The sequence below is a fragment of the Pinus tabuliformis genome, chromosome 9 (genome assembly GCF_031772625.1).
Source record: "Pinus tabuliformis cultivar Carrire ecotype Pingquan chromosome 9, CPIR1, whole genome shotgun sequence".
Taxonomy (NCBI): domain Eukaryota; kingdom Viridiplantae; phylum Streptophyta; class Pinopsida; order Pinales; family Pinaceae; genus Pinus; species Pinus tabuliformis.
In genome coordinates this window covers 719626319-719646483 of record NC_142307.1, presented here as the reverse complement: position 1 = coordinate 719646483, position 20165 = coordinate 719626319, and positions in this window count along the sequence as shown.

Below are 20165 nucleotides of genomic sequence, written 5' to 3'. Positions count from 1 at the left end.
ACCCTAATATGGAATTAGCAGGTTGGGTGCATTACAAGGTGGTATGAGAGCTAAATGTTTCAACACTTTGATTGAATGGGTAGTAGAGATATAGAATTTTCATAGGTAATGTTGGAGCTCTAATACATAGTGGTATCAAAGAAAAGGTTCATCATTAGAATTGAAATGATGATCGAGAATTACACAAGTTTAAATACCATGTACATTCAATGTCATTTTAATAATTGTGAAATTTTTCTATATTGTTTTTGATAAATGTAAAAATAAAATTCCACACACATGAGAGCCTCAACCATGTTTATTATTATTATTATTCAAGTTTAATTTATTGTGAACTATTTCTGAATGTTTTGAATGCCTCTCAATGTGATTTCACCTTTTATTTCTTATTTCTTAATTGAGTTTACTAGTGTTCTTAATCTTATGATTTCATTTAAAAATATATATTTTAAATTAAGCCATATATTATCATATGTCTTTTAATAAAATTTAAATTTAAATGACTCTCCACTAATTGTGGAATTTACGTAAACTTTTTACATGCTCACATAAAAATTTTCAAAATTATAGCACTGCTTCAAGTTATCCTAATTAATTTTTCTCAAAGGATGGAATGATGTATTTATGATTTATTATTCATTATGGAATGATATTTCATGAGGTTTACCAATTTGAATGACACAATAGTTTAAAAACTAATTTGGATTTTAAATTAGTGGGAAATCCATGATATTGTATGCTTGCATTTTAATACTTAAAAAGAGTTTTCTACAAGAATAGAGAATTAACATGATGTAAATGAAATCCTTGTTTTTTGTTTCTCCAAATGTATTTTCCCCATTCTTTTAAATCTATACAATTTCAACATTTCCATATTTAGTAAATATATGTTAGTTAAGCCAATATCATACAATTGGATAAGGATCATCTCGCATATGTTTAGCCTAGTAATCAATATGAGGAAGGTGTATCATGTCACAATATCTATATATTTCACTTTTCAAAATCGAAACAATAGAGTTATCCAACATGTTGAGAGTGAATATGTATTGGCAACTATATGGGATAACCTAGAAAAATGGTTGAATTGTGTTATTATGATTTAGTTTATAAATTTAAATTGATTAGTTTATGAAATGAATATGATAATTAATATAATTTTATTTAGGGTATTTTAAGGATAAATTAAAATTGATGAAAACAAGAAATATAAATATCATGGGAGACAATAAACTAACTATAGCCTACAAAAAACCTAGAGTAACTCGAAAGTATAAAGGATAGAATGCAAGTCATCAAAAGATACTAGTTACATACACATTTGCTTTCAATCAATAGATTAAGTAAGTATCATCATTATAAACATGGAAATAGTCTACCCAAAAGTTCAACTGAACTGTATTATATCTTTTTTTAATCCCCAAAGTTTTGTAATGCAATTAAAAGATAATATAATCATGGGAATGTAAATATTTGTTAATTTAATTATAAAACCCACTAAATATTAACATAGAGGAAATGAAAATAAGGAGCTAAAAATTTGGAAGGGAAGAGTGTGAGGAATATTGAAAATTTTACAATCTTCTCTGAATTAAATGTTATGACCCCCTAATGTTATCATTGAATCAATAGCTACCCTCGACGACTATTAGTGAAAAAATGTATTGGAATTTCCCATGGAGGGGCTACATATCTCATGATAGCCCCGGGACAACTTTGTAGCCCGAGAAGGAACTAACAACCCTTACATGAATCTTATGCTTGCAGGAAAGGCTTTTAGTGTTGAAAGAGTTTTGAAGTGACGGAGTTAATTTTGGAAGTCAGAGGAGGAGTACTGTAGTTATTGAATAGACCTAAATTATGTGTGTGCAAACTAAGATCCGTTGTGAACATATGAACTAGAGCCTTGTAATCCATTTGAACGTCAAAACCTTGTTTGTAAACTAGACTGTAGAGTGAAAGCTTGATTTGTGACAAGTAAGAAATCTAGTGAGAAAGCCTCCCACCTTCAGTGTAGTAGATCAAGAAGAGCTGGAATCCTTTGATTTTGTTTGTGCATGTGAAGCACTAGAAATAAGGAGAGTCACCAAGAGAACCGTAGGGTGTGATGAAGGAGTCTCCCTCTATGCTCTACATGACCTTAGTGGCCATAGTTTGCTACTTATTAGCCTAAAATCATTCCTTGAGAGGTGGAATTCCTATTTTGTAGCCAATGATGGATATTATCCTTGATTTGATCTAATTGAATTTAACTTTTTGGTAATATCTTGAGTGAAGCACCATTGAGTCATTAGATCAAACTAGTTGTTGACCACCTACTGGAAATTTGTAGTGTAGTTTTGCCTATGTTTGGGTGGAGAGTGGTAGTCCCTTTGTAACGTATCTCCTAAGCCTACCCAGAGAAATAACCTATTAGGCCCCTATTATGGTAATTTTTTTCTTTTCTTACAGGTAAGATTTGACCATTGTCTTATGTAATATCTTTATCGTGGCATGAAAATGTATCATTCCTACCACTAAACACATTTCTTAACAGTTATCCAATCTCATAATTTCGCATCCTTGTTTTAGGCTTATACTGAATCTATGATGGAAGCCCTTAGATCCATTTAAACAAATTATATATCAGTACAATCATTAAGTATGAAGGACTACTCATGGCATGCAACCTATAGAATCTTCTGATTAATCCGCAATCATCATTAGTGGAGTATTATCTTACGTTTACTATGGCCAACTTGGCCCTGCATAATTATTATAATTAAGCATAATCAAGGTATTCTCACCCACCCTTGCTTCAACATGCATAACTAACTAGACTACCCTCATCGAAAGCAATTCATTTACTTATGAAATTAGAAACATGATCCCCTAAGTGTCCCACATGCACCAATGTTAGCACATGATGTTACTATCTTAACATTATTATCTGACCATTTTCGAGTAATGACTTCATAGAGACATTACGAAATCATTAATATCAGCACAACATGGTCATCATTTTCCAAATCCTTAAGCTTTGTCAAAGGGATACTAATGTGCACATCAAGCCCATAGTAGATACAATTATTTCATAATGCATATTATGAAGCATAGACAATTCTAACCTTAGGCTAAGCAGTGTACATATTTAAATACTTCCATCTTAAAATCCACCTTCGAGGAGACACATAAGTTAAAATATTAACAACATATGCATTATTGCATCATCCCACATATTTCATTCCTCTACTAAATTTTCCTTGGACTACATTAATGTCAATGCATCAAATTATCTTATAAAAGCCACCATCACACAATAAATTTACCCATATATAATAGTCAGTTGATCACGAGTAACCTAATTCTTTAACACATGTATTAACAACTAATTACTATAATTCCACCACTCTTCAAACACTTTAAGTGTCACATACGTAAGACTGTAGTTATTTCCATACAGATAACACATCATCTATGCAGCTAAGCTATATGATTTAATCACTTCAAAAGCAAGAAATAAACATAGGAGTGAGAAACCAACATACAAAACATTGAACACATATGGAGCCAACTAAAACATCACCTGGAGAGTGAAGCACCACCACCCAACCATGAATCACTTATGAGCCCCCCAGAGCCAAGGTTCTTTCCATGGTTATGCTCTCCTCATTTGATCAATGCACTGTGTATTTAATACCCTCTTTCATGATTTAGTTTCCATTAGTGGCGTCCCGCTCTTATGGATTTCTCCATTTTCCTAGGTCTTTTTCAGAAAATCTTGCCTTCATCTCCCACGAGACTTTTCCTCATAAAAGTTTGCCTTTATCTCCTGCAAAGCTTTTCTGTTCAATGGATATTTATCTCCCATCCATCCAAGTTTATCTAGAATTAAATCTAGAAGCTTCATCAAGAAAGTTTCATCTCTATCCCATTCCTCAATGGGATTTGGCAAGAATCTCATCTCTCTTGATGCTCGACCCTCCAAGTGATCTATTTTATTAATTTATTTAATAACATATTTTCTTTCCATATTACATATCATACCTAGGTTTCCTTAGCTTAGGTTTAAAATAGATTAACCCACAAAAGGAGGTTATCATACCTATATTTCCTTAGCTTAGGTTTACAATAATTTAACACACAAGGGAGGAGCGTTACATACCCCCCCCTTAAAATTTACACCATCTTTGGTGCAACACTGCATCATGTCCTTGTTCATAGGTAGCTGGTTTTTGAATCCACAGCTCTCATGGCTTCAGTACCTAATGAAAAAATTATCATGTACATCGGCGACATGGAGTGCTCCCAACATATCTCCTTCCATAGCTACCTATAACATTGTTTTCATACCATTCGTGAGAAGTTACAGATGCAAAAATTTAATTATGATAAATATCATGATCTGTTACTTAATATTACTAAAGTAGCTATTTCTCATTTTATCTGAAGAATGTAAGTTCTCTTCTGGCATTCTTCCAGGCCTTTGTGTTCTTGTCGAGCACCAACTTCTTGTAAATTCTCTACATACAACACATCGATTATCATATTTTCCACATCAATATGCTTGCAATGTCATAACAAATTAGTTCACATAACCCTATATATTCATTATATATTTTCATCATATATATTCATCATAATCATATATATGAAAAATTGCAATTAACCATGGTTACCTATCCTTGAACCACTTCTTGGTTTCCTTATTTTATGCAACCTCCAGGTCGTTTTCCCTTCGAGACATCTATCCAATGTCTTTATACATACCTGCAGACAAGGTGTATTATACACACTAATATACATATCATATTTCAATTATGTAACGTGTACATAGTACCATCTGTGCTACTGTCCATCATACGATCCTCATGGTAACACCTGCATGACATAAATTTTATCCACATATTTTTCCACCATGTTAGTATCATGCCAAACATTCCTTTATCTATTTCTAGTGAATAAAACATTGTGCTCAGTTTATAAGGAATTTTCATGAACATGGTTCATTTCTGTAATCCAAGAAAGCTTTATGTCAAGTGCAGATCATTTTAAGATTTCATTTTGTTGTAACACAATATCAGTAGCATAGTATTGTGTTTATGCCTCATTTCATCTTAATCATACCTTCTTCTTAATGTTCAAAAGAAAACTATTTCCCTTTTTATGCCTCAACAACTTGTTGGCCATGCATAATCTAGTGTAGTTATACATCAAAGTTTTTACTACTTTCAATCCTACACCCCTTTTAGTTGTAAGTGTTTATTATCTCAGGGTACTTACATGTTAGCTCCTATTTAACATTAAATCACCCTTAACCAAAATATGAGTTATCCATTTTATGAATTCCTGTTTGAATTATGCAACATTTCTTATGTTGTTCACACACATTATCAATGAAATCCAATAAGAGAACCTCACAAAATTACTTGGTAAAAATTATGAAGTTCAATTTGTATGATAGCAATCTATTTAAATTTATTGTTAGATATCATTTAATTGACCCAGTGGTCCATACAATTTGTGCTACTTCATCAATTAATATGGTTTGTACTCAAGGATACTTATAGGTTCCATTATGCATATCCATCGAAATATACGTATCTCCTGGAAATCTAATTAAGTTAAGTTTCCCCTTAATCATAATTCCTTCAAGCCGAATAACAAATCACATCATATGTAGATGAATTAATCAAAGGATTAATTTGAATGACAATTTGTATGGTTATATAGCCTTGTACTATACTGTGTTCTCACCATCATAACACTATTTCCTTAAAACATTTACCATGGTATAACACTTTCATAGCAATTATAGCATTTATAATTTGTTTTTATAACATGATGAACCTAGTTTAATCTTTGACCAAAGTCAATTAACACATATTCTCAAATAAGCATGATAAATTTATTTTCTGGTGTTATCATAGTCCCCTTTTATGAAAAAAATGTGATTCTTTCACACATGAATGCAACATGTGTAAGTGTGCCACTCAAGTAATCATATCTTCCCTCCATATGAATGATTTTTTATTAATCTTAAACAAAATCTAACAACCCTTTTTTTAAGTCATTTTTTAACTAAGCCACATTGCATGCTATAACAACTTAGTTGTAAGATTTTTCCTGATAGTAAGGACTAATAACCTATAGTTTCCTTGTCCAACCCAATTCTTAAACATAGTCATAAGTTATTCATGCATACTTTTCCTATTTATTATTGGCACATAACAACCCATGCATGTATATCTTGATTTATACTCAAGACTCTTTCCTATATGGATGCATGGCAACAAGAGGCTTCTATCGTCAACCAATTGATAAATACAATATTCTTACAAGGCTATAATACTACACACACATGTTCTTACATGGAAGATTCATATAGCTCATTACTCTGCATGGATATTAAGCATGATCCTCTTTAAAACATGTTTATTTGAATGACCACTCATCGAGACTACGATAACGCATACAAAACAATTCATGAAAATGCATCGGTATAGGTATCATTACACAACAATAAAAAGATGATACAACCATGGATTTCTTACATTGTATCATCCTCCTTTCAGGTATTAGGTGAGATTTTATTTAGCCATGCATCTACACAACAATTGTACCATTCATAATTTGCTTTTATTCACCAATCCCTATTTAAATTTTTACCTATTGGAATAATGAATTCCAATATAGTTTTCAACACGACACATCAACCAATGTATTTTATGGATTCCATATATTTGGGGTGTTTGACCCAATGGTAGAAACTGTGTTAGAGGTTTAACCAAAACCCTTCTAATTCCTCCTCGTCATTTAATTTTACCCAAGTTTTCTTTATGTACATCTAATTTTTATCATTCATATATATGTATTTTGCCTTCACTTCTGAAACAACAATCTCCACATTCTTAGGCATGACTAGTTTGGAGAAAATCAACCAAACAAAGTAAGCTAGAATTGCAGGTATAAAATTCTCTTATGTTCATATAAATGGAAATCGTTATACACAAGGATTTAAATCTTCTACGCAATACCAAATGAGAAGTTATTTTTTTAAGCTCATGCAAACTACTTTTTCCCATGTAGGATTTCCAAATTATTTCACAATTTTGAACCTCCACCATCCATATATGGTATTATTTTCAAAGTTATAACTTCATAGAGATATTACAAAATCATTAATATCAACACAACGTCGTCATAATTTTTCAACTCCTTAAGCTTAGTTGAAGGGATACTCACATGCACATCAAGCCCATAGTATATACAATCATTTCATAATGCATATTACAGAGAACAAACAATTCTAACATTAGGCTAAGCAATGTATATATTTAAATACCTCTAGCTTAAATTCCACCTTCGAGGAGACACATAAGTTAAAAGATTAACAACATATGCATTATTGCATCAACCAACATATTTAATTCCTTTACTAAATTTGCCTTGGAATACATTAATGTCAATGCATCAAATTATCTTATAAAGGCAACCATCACACAATAACTCTACTCATATATAATAGCCAATCAATAACGATTAATCTAACTCTTGAACACAAGTATTAACAACTAATTAATATGATTCCACTACTCAAACACTTTAAGTGTCACATACCTAGGACTGCAGTTATTTCCATACAGATAACACATCATCTATATGGCCGAGCTATATGATTTAATCACTTCAAGAAAGAAATAAACATAGGAGTGAGAAACCAACATACAAAACATTCCATGCATATGGAGCCAACTAAAACATCACTTGGAGAGAAGAGCACCACCACCCAACCATGAATCACCTCTGATTTCCCCCGAACCAAAGTTCTTTCCATGGATAAACTGTCCTCAATTGATCAACGCAATAGGTATTTAATACCCTCTTTCATGATTTAGTTTCCGTTAGTGATGTCCCACTTTTATGGACTTTTTCATTTGCCTAAGTCTTTTTCCGGAAAAGGTCATCTTTATCTCCCATGGTGCTTTTCCTCATAGAAGCTTGCCTTTATCTCCCACAAAGCTTTTATGTTCGATGGATATTTATCTCCCTTCCATGAAAGCTTATCTAGAATCACATATAGAAGCTTCATCATAAAAGATTCATCTATATCCCATTCATCAATGGGATTTAGCAAGAATCTCATATATTTTGGTCCTCCACCCTCCAAGTGATTTATTTTATTAATTTATATAGTAACATATTTTCTTTTCATGTTACATATCATATCTAGCTTTCCTCATCTTAGGTTTAAAATATTTTAACCCACAAAGAAGGGTATCACACGTAGCTTTCCTCAGCTTAGGTTTACAATAATTTAACACACAAGGTAGGGGTGTTACACCCTTCTTCCTTCTCCACTAGATATGAAGTGAAAAAAATAAGAGTATTTATATATTATGAATGAATAATAAATGTTGTTAAATTTTTCCCATTTATATCTAAAGTCAAATTTATTATGTATTTATGAATTCATGAGCTCAGAGATGTTATATAAATATTTATAGTGAATGATAGATTGAATCAGTTTGCGTGATAGTGAGCTCAATGTTGAGTGGATTTATTTAAGTACTACTTAACTATTTTGTTATATATGGGACTGATATATTCATTTCTTTCATCAAGTGAGAATATTTGTATACTACATATTCCTAAAATGAAGACTTAGCCCACGTAGTGATGGTTATACTCTTGGTTTTAGTATTGAATGTGGCCAATATGATTTGTTTCACATAATATAATGGTGCATATCCCGATGGGATAGATGTGGGTAGCCTTCCTTGTTAGAGGAAGAAAGGTGCACTCGGGCCTTGGATGAAAATTTAGAGCTCGGGAATGAATTTGAGAAAAATTCTTTAGTTTTGAAGAACTTATGAATTAGAGGAGGCCCTAGTATTAGCCCTCGTCACATTGACCTATGGTAGTTAGGACTAGGAGATAGCTTGTAAGAAGGGGATTACTAGGATATCAAGCTCATGGAAGTTTAGAAATGTAATTAGTGGAAACATATTTGATATAATGTGACCCAAGCAAGGAAATATCACTTCACCCTATTTCATTCTACCAAGGCCATTAGTGAACACCTTTCGATATCAAAGTATCAAGAATCTAGAGGTTTTGCATTATGATATTAGTTTGACAAAACTAGTGACATGAACGTGCCACAAGAAAAACACACATCGCACAACATATCCTTTTCAAACATGCCACACGTATAGAGTTCTGCATGGCACCAGAATATCAATCAACTCCACATTGAAAAATATGATTGGTTAGTAGAGTGATAAGAAGGAAAGTTGTATGAGCCACCGACCTATTGTCCCATTGTTGTTTTGTGTGGTTTTTCTATTATAACAATGTTCTATAACCTATGATATTTCACATTGGTATAATGTTATATCAGCCATACAAATCAGTTAATAGGTATGTTTCGATATCATCTATATCAATGATCGATGCTATCAAAATATTACGAGATCCATGCTATACTATTTGAATCATTATATCAAGCTAGAATATATATGAACCTTAACATATCAAAGGATTGGATGGTTGTTGCAATATCGTTTTATGGGAAGGCTATATCATAAATATATCATCATATCAATTATATCATATATTGGAGCCATATGAGAATTTAACTATGAAATTTACAAAATTCGTTGTTATGACAGGGCATAATATGATACATAGACCTAGATATGTGGAACAATTTGGACGCACCATGGCATACCCTCATGGTTTTATAGATGATAAAATGGCCTTAAAAGAGTCAAAACTTCATGCTCGTAGCTAATATTGAGATAAAATATCTATCAATATAAATCTCAAGAAAAGCAGAGAACAACGGTTGTGCTTGTTGGAATTATGATGTATGTGTTGTACTTGATGGCAACCCACTTGTGGTAGAACAACTCGCTTGTATATGGTAACTAGATGAATCTACAGAAGAGATATCGGATGTGGCAGTTGTGGTAGAACAACTCGCTTGTATACTTTCAATGCTTATACTTGCTTCGATGAGGAATTATTATTATGAATTATCTTTGGTAAAATTGACCTTGGAAATCTGAATTGACATCCACAGGCCATATTTGGGTTAGCTTGAAAGTATGAAATCAGCGTGCCTAATTAATATTGGTAGTACATATATGTGTGTATTTTTGTATTTATTCAATTTGGGATGAAAATCCAAGTCCAATCCTTTTTGGGACAACATGTATGTTCACCTGTCATGTATATATAGGTTTTCTTCTCTGACAAAATACACACACATGTAGCGTAGAAAACTATAGTTGATGGGCCATGAGTTGGAGTGCACGTTGGTCATGGAAGATTGGATGTGTGCTCATGAAGTCTTTCAAGCATAATTATGTATGTATCCTTAAGATAAGGGAGAGCATCCCATTACAACGATAATGTAATGGGTGTTAGCACCAAGAACTTCATGGATGAAATGATAAGTTTGTACTCATGCTTGAGGGCTTGTAAGTATTTCTTTGGTCTTGCTACAGGTTGGCTACGTATGTACTTACATAGCTAAATAGGCCATCATATCATGGAAATTCTCACTCAAAAAGGAATAGGAGTCACACCAGACCTCTTTCTCCTCGTTAGAGTATCTAATAGAGACTATTCTGTGATGGTTTTAGAGGTTTTTATTTTGCTCAAAATTGGGCATCACCAAGGCCTAGAAATGAATTTGCGTTGTGGGAGTCTACTTCCAATGCTCTTATGCCCCTGGATCTGAAGAAAATAAACAAGCTTAGTATGCAATTGAGATTAAGCTTTCTTTAGCCCTGCTCATGATCCTTTGTAGCGCTTGGGGAAGCAAATAAACAAGTTTAGAATGCAATTGAGAGTAAGCTCTCTATAGTCCTCCTTATGATCCTTTGTAGCTCTAGGTGATTGTATTGTAGTAGATTTTAGTCATTGATAGGTTAATTTAGGTCTTCGAAATCTAATGTCATTAAAGACTTTGCCTTGACTATCACCTTATCCAATGACTAGAACTTGCTATGCTCAATTGTAGAATTGCTTGAGTTGATTTATGATATGGTGGATAAGTGAAGGAATTTTCCTATAGGTCTTAAAGTTTCATGGCCAATAAGGATTTTGCCTCTCAAATTGGTATCAAAACAAATTTTTTGTGCCTCAGACCATTAAATTCTACAAGTCATAGTAAGATGTGCTTGAGTGTGGTTAAGTAATTGCATTGTGGGAGAACTAATATTCAATTACAATGTCTATCAAAAGGAGCAAGGTGCAACTAATATGCATTTCCAATCTATATCAAAAGAAGAAAGGTGCATTGTAGAATGCATGTGGGGTCATAAGAGAGGAATCATGTCACTATACGAGGGATATAAAAATAAAAGGGTATAAAAAATGTGAATAAAAAAATGGATACATACAATATTTAGTCAAAATAGGGGTTTTATAGATGGGGAAGGTGTATTGGATTTATATTGGTAGGGGGTTAAACAATGTGATTTTTAGAGGTATTTTCTAATATCTAGTCAATTAAGGGTATTGTTTAGTATGCTACAAATGCACGTGCTATGTCAGAGGTTTAGTGAGTGAAGCCCCCGTGCCTATACATAGAACCATCTATACCTAGCACTTTATAGGTAACATTCACATAGCACTATCTATACTATCATGTACATACCATTGCATAAACAACATGTACAGACACTATATATACACAACACCGAATCTGCAAAACATCACATATGCAACATGTACAACATATACAACATGTGCAAAATAATAGCACCACACATCCCGAAAACCGCACTGTCTCTACCAGGTAAATTGCTTCTAGTGTCTCTCTAACATCCATGCTTATCCTGGCATGCTGCAAAGCACATTATTTTCATTCCGCTGATGTATCCTTCATATTTACTTATCATAACATTAACATAGGCATAATACAATCATATAATATGAATCCATATCCACATGATATTGACCTCATATGTTTGTCATGACTACTCTTCCCACTTTATTCTTCATAGCTAAGAACCTCTTCATGTCATTTACCTAAATAAGCAATCATTCATCCACAAGAACAATCACCAGATAACATAAGATCTCGGTTAAGAGAAATTCCTTATTTGTCCACAACATGTAGAACATTGAGAACCATAGTTCCCAACTTAGCCATGACATCTGACACCTTAGATCCATTTACTTTACCTTTTTGGGTTACCTTTCTCATGTTTGTACTACCATTGTCCATTTACCACAATGGACCCAACTATTCCAATGGACTGTCACAATATTACCTGCTGCTGCACTTACTCATGCTTTATATGAATCTTACATTACCTTCTGGGTACCACACAACTCTCCTAGAGCTCCATTAACTTTCTATTTTCCCAACCAATTTCCAAGGCTATAAAAGGAATAAAGGAAAGACCAAGAAGAAAACAAGAGGAAAACCATGGAAAAAAAACAATACGACGTCACAAATAAAGTGGCATAACTATGCACCAGACAAAATCAAAATCGCAAATCAAGCACAACAATCATAAAATACCAAAAGCAAAAGACTAACAATGGACATCATGATACAATCCCCATGGTTCCTAGTGCTTTCAAACGAAAGCTCAACCTGAGCCTTCATCTAAATTTCATGGAAGTGTATTTACCATGCAATCCCCTGTATAATGTTGCCATAAACACATAATTTTCAGTGCATATCTAACATAACAATACATTAGTGACCTTATCTGGTTGTGCCAAGCATGTTGCTTGAAATTGAACATATCCACACCATCTCTCAAGGGACTCCAATCCTCTTGACATATCCACTTGTAACTAAACACTTGCTAATATACTTGTCAAATACATGTCCATGAATATAGCACATACCCACATAATGTTAGGCCAAATCAAAGTTAATAACACTGTTTCTATGCAAAGCCTCATTCGTTTGGAATTAGGGTTTCCAAACATAGCCAAAAAAATGCTTGCCCAATTCCTTTCTTTTACCTTTTTACCTTATTTCAATTGAGTCTTACTATGTGTTGTCACATCACCCAACTCTTAGTTATGTAAACACATCAACTATTATCTTGTCATGCTAATACCCAACATGTTTCCTGCAACTGTTTACACATGTAAACCACATGTTCCAAATATAAAGATAATCATATCTATCAATTTCAAATGAAACTTTTCCAAGACTAACAATCATGTCATAATCCATAGTCAACTTGTAGTCATCAAACATAATGCTATAACTTTCACCTACTACAATCAAGTGCATACCGACTGTCTCAACACATGTGTATTATTACAACCATCTTTAATAAGATCATTCGAAATTTATCAAATATTCAACCAACTTGCAAGCATACCATGTTAAATAAATCAACTAGATGATGTAATAGACAACAAACTCTCAAATACCAAATATATGAAATAATCAATCATTCAAGCACAAAGTATACTATATAAGATAACTCATACCTTAGTGTATCTCGGGGGAGCATATGTTGTCTGCACAATCAATCGAGATTATTGTGCTATAAATTCATGACATATCAACTCAAACATAAATATGGTCATGATACCCATAATATTCAGTAGCTAACATGTTTACATCATAACTCCTACACAATCATCATTCACACATATGAAAATTCAATCTAGATTAGTACAACACCATATTACAATTATGTCAGCTCGTACCTAAATATCGTAACCATAGCCATCTGCATAGGCCAATCCAACTTAGTATGATATACAAAACGTCAATATCTTAATGTAATAACCCTAATCATTAAGTTACCAACATATATAACAATAGCAATGCATACAACCACATGTTGCTATCATTCATGACTATCTAACACTTGTGAATGTGACTATACTAATCAACTATCATCTATCATGTACGTAACCATAACATCAAAAACATGTACACAAACCTAATGTATATAACCCTAATGCATATAACAATCCTTAAGCTACATACCTGCATGTCAAACATACAATACCTCTATGACAATATACTCTTACCCCAAAGTCTAATGCTACAACCTCACTCTAATGATCTACATCTCCTTCTCTATCTAAACCAACACATTAGCATCATAACAATCAATAGCATCATGATGGCTTAAATTGCATACAATGAATTCAAAAGGCATGATTGACCTACTATTAATTCATATTATAACCAAGACCATACATGCATAACAACTGCATATAGACATATAACACATGGGTACAAAAAAATATACCCATAATCCTAACTAGAGTCGAGTCATCAATGCATGACCATATCATCTACACAAACCATGACCTCATGCATGACAAAAAAACCATGTCATGTGCACTTGATAACATGTGAACACTGATATGCATAAATAATGGATAATCATGTTGTGTGTGGAGCATGATTGTTTAGAGGTCTTTGTTTTAGTCGGATGTATACCCCAAGAAGTTTGCACACCCATCCATGCGAGGGGGTGCAGGGGGGACTTGTCCCCCCACGAGGGTCTGGGGGGGCCGATCCCCCTTGGCTGGGGGGTCTGGGGGCCAGCGGTCCCCTGGTGGGGGCTCGGGGGCAATGCCCCCGAAGCTAAAAATATATGTAAAATTTCCTTGTAAAAGTATAGTAATTTCTAGTCAATTTGGGCCATTCATTAGGCGGATGATTTGATGGTAGAACTTATGTTTAGTTTATGGTCTTTTGCCCTAGAAGGCAACCCCTCTCTTTGTATGATGGCATTGTATTTGAGGCTGTGTAATAGATGTGGAGACTGTGAGCGCAAAACATAGAGGTGAGACTATGAGAGAAAACAGAGGATATTACAGCAGATTTGCTGTAGGTTGTGTCTCTTCATTTTGCTAGATAATAGAAAGGAAGGACTGTTGTTCGGGGTGGACGTAGCCCAAACTGGGTGAACCACGTATATCTATGTCTCTCTTATTTTATGCATTTTCTGTGTTTATATTTCTGTAGTATTTTATGTGTTCCATTGCTCCGTAATAAATAATTCTCTAACAACTGGTATCAGAGCCGAAGGTCTATTTGGCTGATAAACTCGTAGGAAAGAAGGGTTCCTCATTCGAGTGGGAGAAATGGCGGAAGATGGTAAGTTTAGGGTCAAGAAATTTAACGACAAAACTTCTCGCTATGGAAGATGCAGATGGAAGATTATTTGTATCATAAAGATATGTACCTACCATTGAGTAGAAAAACAAAGAAGCCAACGACTATGACATATGAAGAATGGAACGTTCTCGATAGAAAGGAACTCAGAACAATACGGTTGTGCCTCGCTGCGTCAGTCACCTTCAACATTTCGAAGGAAACAACAACAGAGGGTTTGATTCAGGCGTTGTCGAAACTATATGAAAAACCCTCGGCCTCAAACAAGGTATTTCTTATGAAACAGTTATTTAATATGAAGATGTCGGAAGGTGGATCTGTTGCAGATCATTTAAATTATTTTAATACAATTACAAGTCAATTAAGTTCTGTAGGGGTAAACTTTGAAGATGAAGTTAGAGCTCTATTATTCTTGTGCTCATTGCCAGAAAGTTGGAATGGTTTAGTAATGGCCATTAGTAACTCTGTCTCTGGATCTAGTACTTTAAAGTTTGATCATGTTGTCGGTGCTATCCTTAGCGAGGAAATGTGACGGAAAATATATGGTGAGACATCGGGTAATGCTTTGAGTGCAGAGTCTAGGGGAAGAAAAATGGAAAGAGGAAAGAGCTCAGGCTATCGCAGCAAATCAAGGAAAGGAAATCCAAGTCCAGATCGTGGATAGTGTGCTAGAAATGTGGAAAGAAAGGGCACCTAAAGAAAGACTGTAGATCTCAGAAGGGAAAAGAAGGAGATGCACAACAAGAAAACAATCATGAAGCAAATGCAACAGGTGAGGTGTTACAAGATGCTTTGGTTCTTTATTTCGAAAATATTATTGATTCCTGGGTGGTAGATTCAGGGGCCTCATCCCATGCCACACCTGATAAGAAATACTTTCATGACTACATTCAAGGAGATTTTGGACAAGTTTGTTTGGGTGATGATAAACCTTGTAAAATTGTTGTAATGGGTAAGGTTCTCGTAAAACAACAGAATGGAAACCAATGGCTACTAAAGGAGGTAAGGCATGTTCCGGATCTGAAGTCTAATTTCAATAGGGCAGTTAGGAAGTGAAGGTTGTGTGACAACATTCACAGATAAAGCTTGGAAGGTCACCAAAGGAACCCTGGTAATAGCAAAACGTGAAAAGGTTGGTACATTGTATTTATGCAATGGTATTTCTAACTCTGTTAATGCTTTAACTTCCAAAGGAGTAGATGCAGCATTATGGCATCATAGGCTTGGACACATGAGTAAAAAGGGGATGAAAATTCTTCACTCAAGGAATTTGTTGCTGGGTTTGAAGAATGTTGATTTGGACTTTTGTGAGAATTGCATCTATGGAAAACATAAGAGAGTTAGATTTCTCAGAGTTGGGAAAGAAAAGAAGAGTGAAAAATTAGCGCTTGTGCTTACAGATGTATGGGGACTTGCTCAGGTATCATCTCTCGGTGGCTCTCATTATTATGTTACTTTCATTGATGATGCAACTAGAAAAACTTGGATTTATTATATTAAGAATAAATCTGATGTATTTGATACTTTCAAGAAATGAAAAGCTTTGGTTGAGATTGAGACAGGAAAGAAATTGAAGTGTCTTAGATCAGACAATGGAGGTGAATATTGCAGCAAAGAGTTTGATAGGTACTATTTAGAGCATGGAATTCGCAGAGAGAATACAGTTCCAAGAACACCACAAGAAAATGGTGTGTCAGAAAGGATGAATAGAACAATCATGGAGCGTGCAAGGTGCATGAAATTGCATGCAGGATTGCCTTTATAGTTTTGGGCAGATGCTGTAGATACTGTTATTTATCTAATAAACAGAGGCCCTTCAAGTTCCTTGGATGGTGGTGTTCCATAGGAAGCATGGAGAGGTAAAAAGGTAAACTACTCCTTTTTAAAGCCTTTTGGTTGTGAGACCTTTTTCCATATTGACAAAGAAAATAGAACAAAGCTTGAGGCAAAGTCAAAGAAATGTACCTTTATTGGATATGGTGTTAATGATTTTGGTTATTGCTTAGATGATTACGAAAATCACAAAATCATTAGGAACAGAGATTTAATATTCAATGAAAAGGTCTTGTATAAGAATCAGTTTCAGGAAAAGAAACATGAAAAAGAAAACAAGGAATATGCAGTTCTTGATGAAATTACTTAAAAAGTAAAGGTGCCTGAAAATAATAATAATCAACAACCATAACAACAGCAACCACCACAATAGCAACAGGCACCCCAAACATCTGAAAGTGGTGTTAGAAGATCTACCAGGATAAGTAGATCCCCTGAACGATACTCTCCTTCATTATATAATTTATTGTTGACTGATTTTGGTGAACCTGAATGTTATGAAGAAGCAATGCAGGTTGAAAGTAGGAAGAAGTGGGAGCTAGCCATGGAAGAAGAGATGCACTCCTTAATGCATAACCAGACTTGGGACTTAGTCAGGTTGCCTGCAGGTAAAGCTACATTGCAAAATAAATGGGTTTACAGGCTAAAGGAAAAAGATGGAGGAAAACAGAGGCACAAAGCTAGACTTGTGGTGAAGGGGTTTGCACAGAAGAAATGTATTGATTTTGATGAAATATTTTCTCCTGTTGTTAAAATGACTTCAATCAGAACTATTCTAAGTCTAGTAGCAGCTGAAGATTTACATCTTGAGCAGTTAGAAGTAAAGACAACCTTTCTCCATGGGGATTTGGAGGAAGAGATATATATGTAGCAGCTACAAGGATATGGGGTAAAAGGGAAGGAGAAACTAGTGTGTAGGTTGAAGAAGAGCTTATATGGCTTAAAACAGGCTCCAAGGCAGTGGTATCTAAAATTTGACAAGTTTATGTCTGAACAAGGTTATACTAGATGTCACTCTTCTCATTGTGTTTATCTGAAAAAGAAAAATGATGGCAGCTATATTATATTGTTATTGTATGTAGATGAAATGCTTGTTGCAGGGTCTAACATGCAGGAAATAAATTTTCTCAAAAGAAAATTGGCAAATTCATTTGCAATGAAGGATTTGGGAGGTGCAAAACAAATCCTTGGTATGATAATAACTAGAGATAGGAAAAAGTGCAAATTAACATTGTCTCAGAATGAGTACATACAAAAGGTGTTGAAAAGATTTAATATGCACAATGCAAAACCAGTTAGTACACCTTTTGCTAGCCATTTCAAACTTAGTAAGGAAATGTGCCCAAAGACCCAAGAAGACATGGATTATATGTCTAAAGTTCCATATGCATCAGCAGTTGGAAGCTTAATGTATGTAATGGTCTACACAAGGCCTGATATTGCACGTGTTGTGGGAGTTGTAAGAAAGTACATGAACAATCCAGCAAAGGAACATTGGATGGCAGTGAAATGGAGTCTTAGATATTTGAAAAGTACCACAAATCAAGCATTATGCTTTGGTAGTTCAAACATTTCTCTACAGGGATATGGTAGGTGACAGAGATAACAGGAGGAGCACTACAGGATATGTATTTAATGTTGGTGGAATAGTTGTCAGTTGGGTTTCAAAAATCCAAAGTGTTGTTGCACTTTCAACAACAGAAGCAGAGTATGTTGCTGCTACAGAGGCTAGTAAAGAAATGATTTGGTTACAAAGGTTTATGGGTGAACTGGGTAAGGAGCATGATATGGGCACGTTATATAGTGATAGCCAAAGTTCCATTCATCTTGCAAAGAACTCAACATTTCATTCCGTGACTAAACACATACAACTCAAGTACCATTTCATATGACCAGTGTTGGAAGATGGAGAGTTGAAGCTGTAAAAGATACACACTAACCAGAATCCTGCAGATATGCTAACAAAAGTTGTAACCAGGGAGAAACTGAGAATATGCTCATTTTCAATTGGCCTTCAAAGATGACGATGAAGATGAGAAATAGCCAGGTCCAAAGAGGAGTCATTGTCCAGCAAATGAAGCAGCAGTGGAGTTGCTACAATCATTCTCCAAGAGGGAGATTTTTGTGTGTGGAGCATGATTGTTAGAGGTCTTTGTTTCAGCTGGATGTATACCCTAGGAAGTTTGTACACCCCTCCACGTGGGGGGGTGCGGGAGGGACTTGTTCCCCCCGCAGGGGTCCATCGGGGGGTGTGATCCCCCCTGGCTGGGGGTTATGCGGGCTAGTGGTCCCCTGGCAGGGCCTCGAGGGCAGTGCCCCCGAAGCTAAAAATAGATGTAAAATTTCCTTGTAAAAGTATGGTAATTTCTAGTCAATCTGGGCCATTCATTAGGCAGATGATCTGACGGTAGAACTTATGTTTAGTTTAGGGCTTTTTTCCCTAGAAGGAAAACCCTCTCTTTGTATGAGGACATTGTATTTGAGGTTGTGTAATAGATGTGGAGATGGTGAGTGAGAAACAAAGAGGTGAGACTGTGAGAGAAAATATAGGATATTACAACGGATTTGATGTAGGTTGTGTCTCTTCATTTTACTGGATAATAGAAAGGAAGGATTGGCTATTCGGGGTGGACGTAGCCCAAACTGGGTGAACCACATATATCTGTGTCTCTCTTGTTTTATGTGTTTTCTGTGTTTATATTTCTGCAGTATTTTATGTGTTCCATTTCTCCGTAATAAATAATTTCCTAAAAAATAAATCATACACACATGACGACATACTCCACGACAACACCGTAAACCTTAACATGGCGACATCACTACGACCATGATTAACACCATAAAAATGCAAGAAGAACATGGACTATGAGCACAAGAAAAACATATGCAACTGACATGAATGCATGACCAACACACAACCCATCAAATCTGAGGGGTGAACCATGATCTCATACCACTAGGTAAACACCCTCCTTCCACATATACCTAATAAACCAACCATCTGAGGTAAACATGCGACGTGAGGCCACTATGATATGATTCGACCTCCTAAGTCACATTAAGGAAGTGTAACCGATTCAAACACACCATACAAACATTCAACATCAGCTTGAGGACCCTCAAGAACCAATCCAACACTTTAGGCACCTTGCCCTGAGTCCCACTAAGATTTTGAACATCTTAACGCCGAGTCGCTCTCATTATATAGGCGTGACAGTGTTTA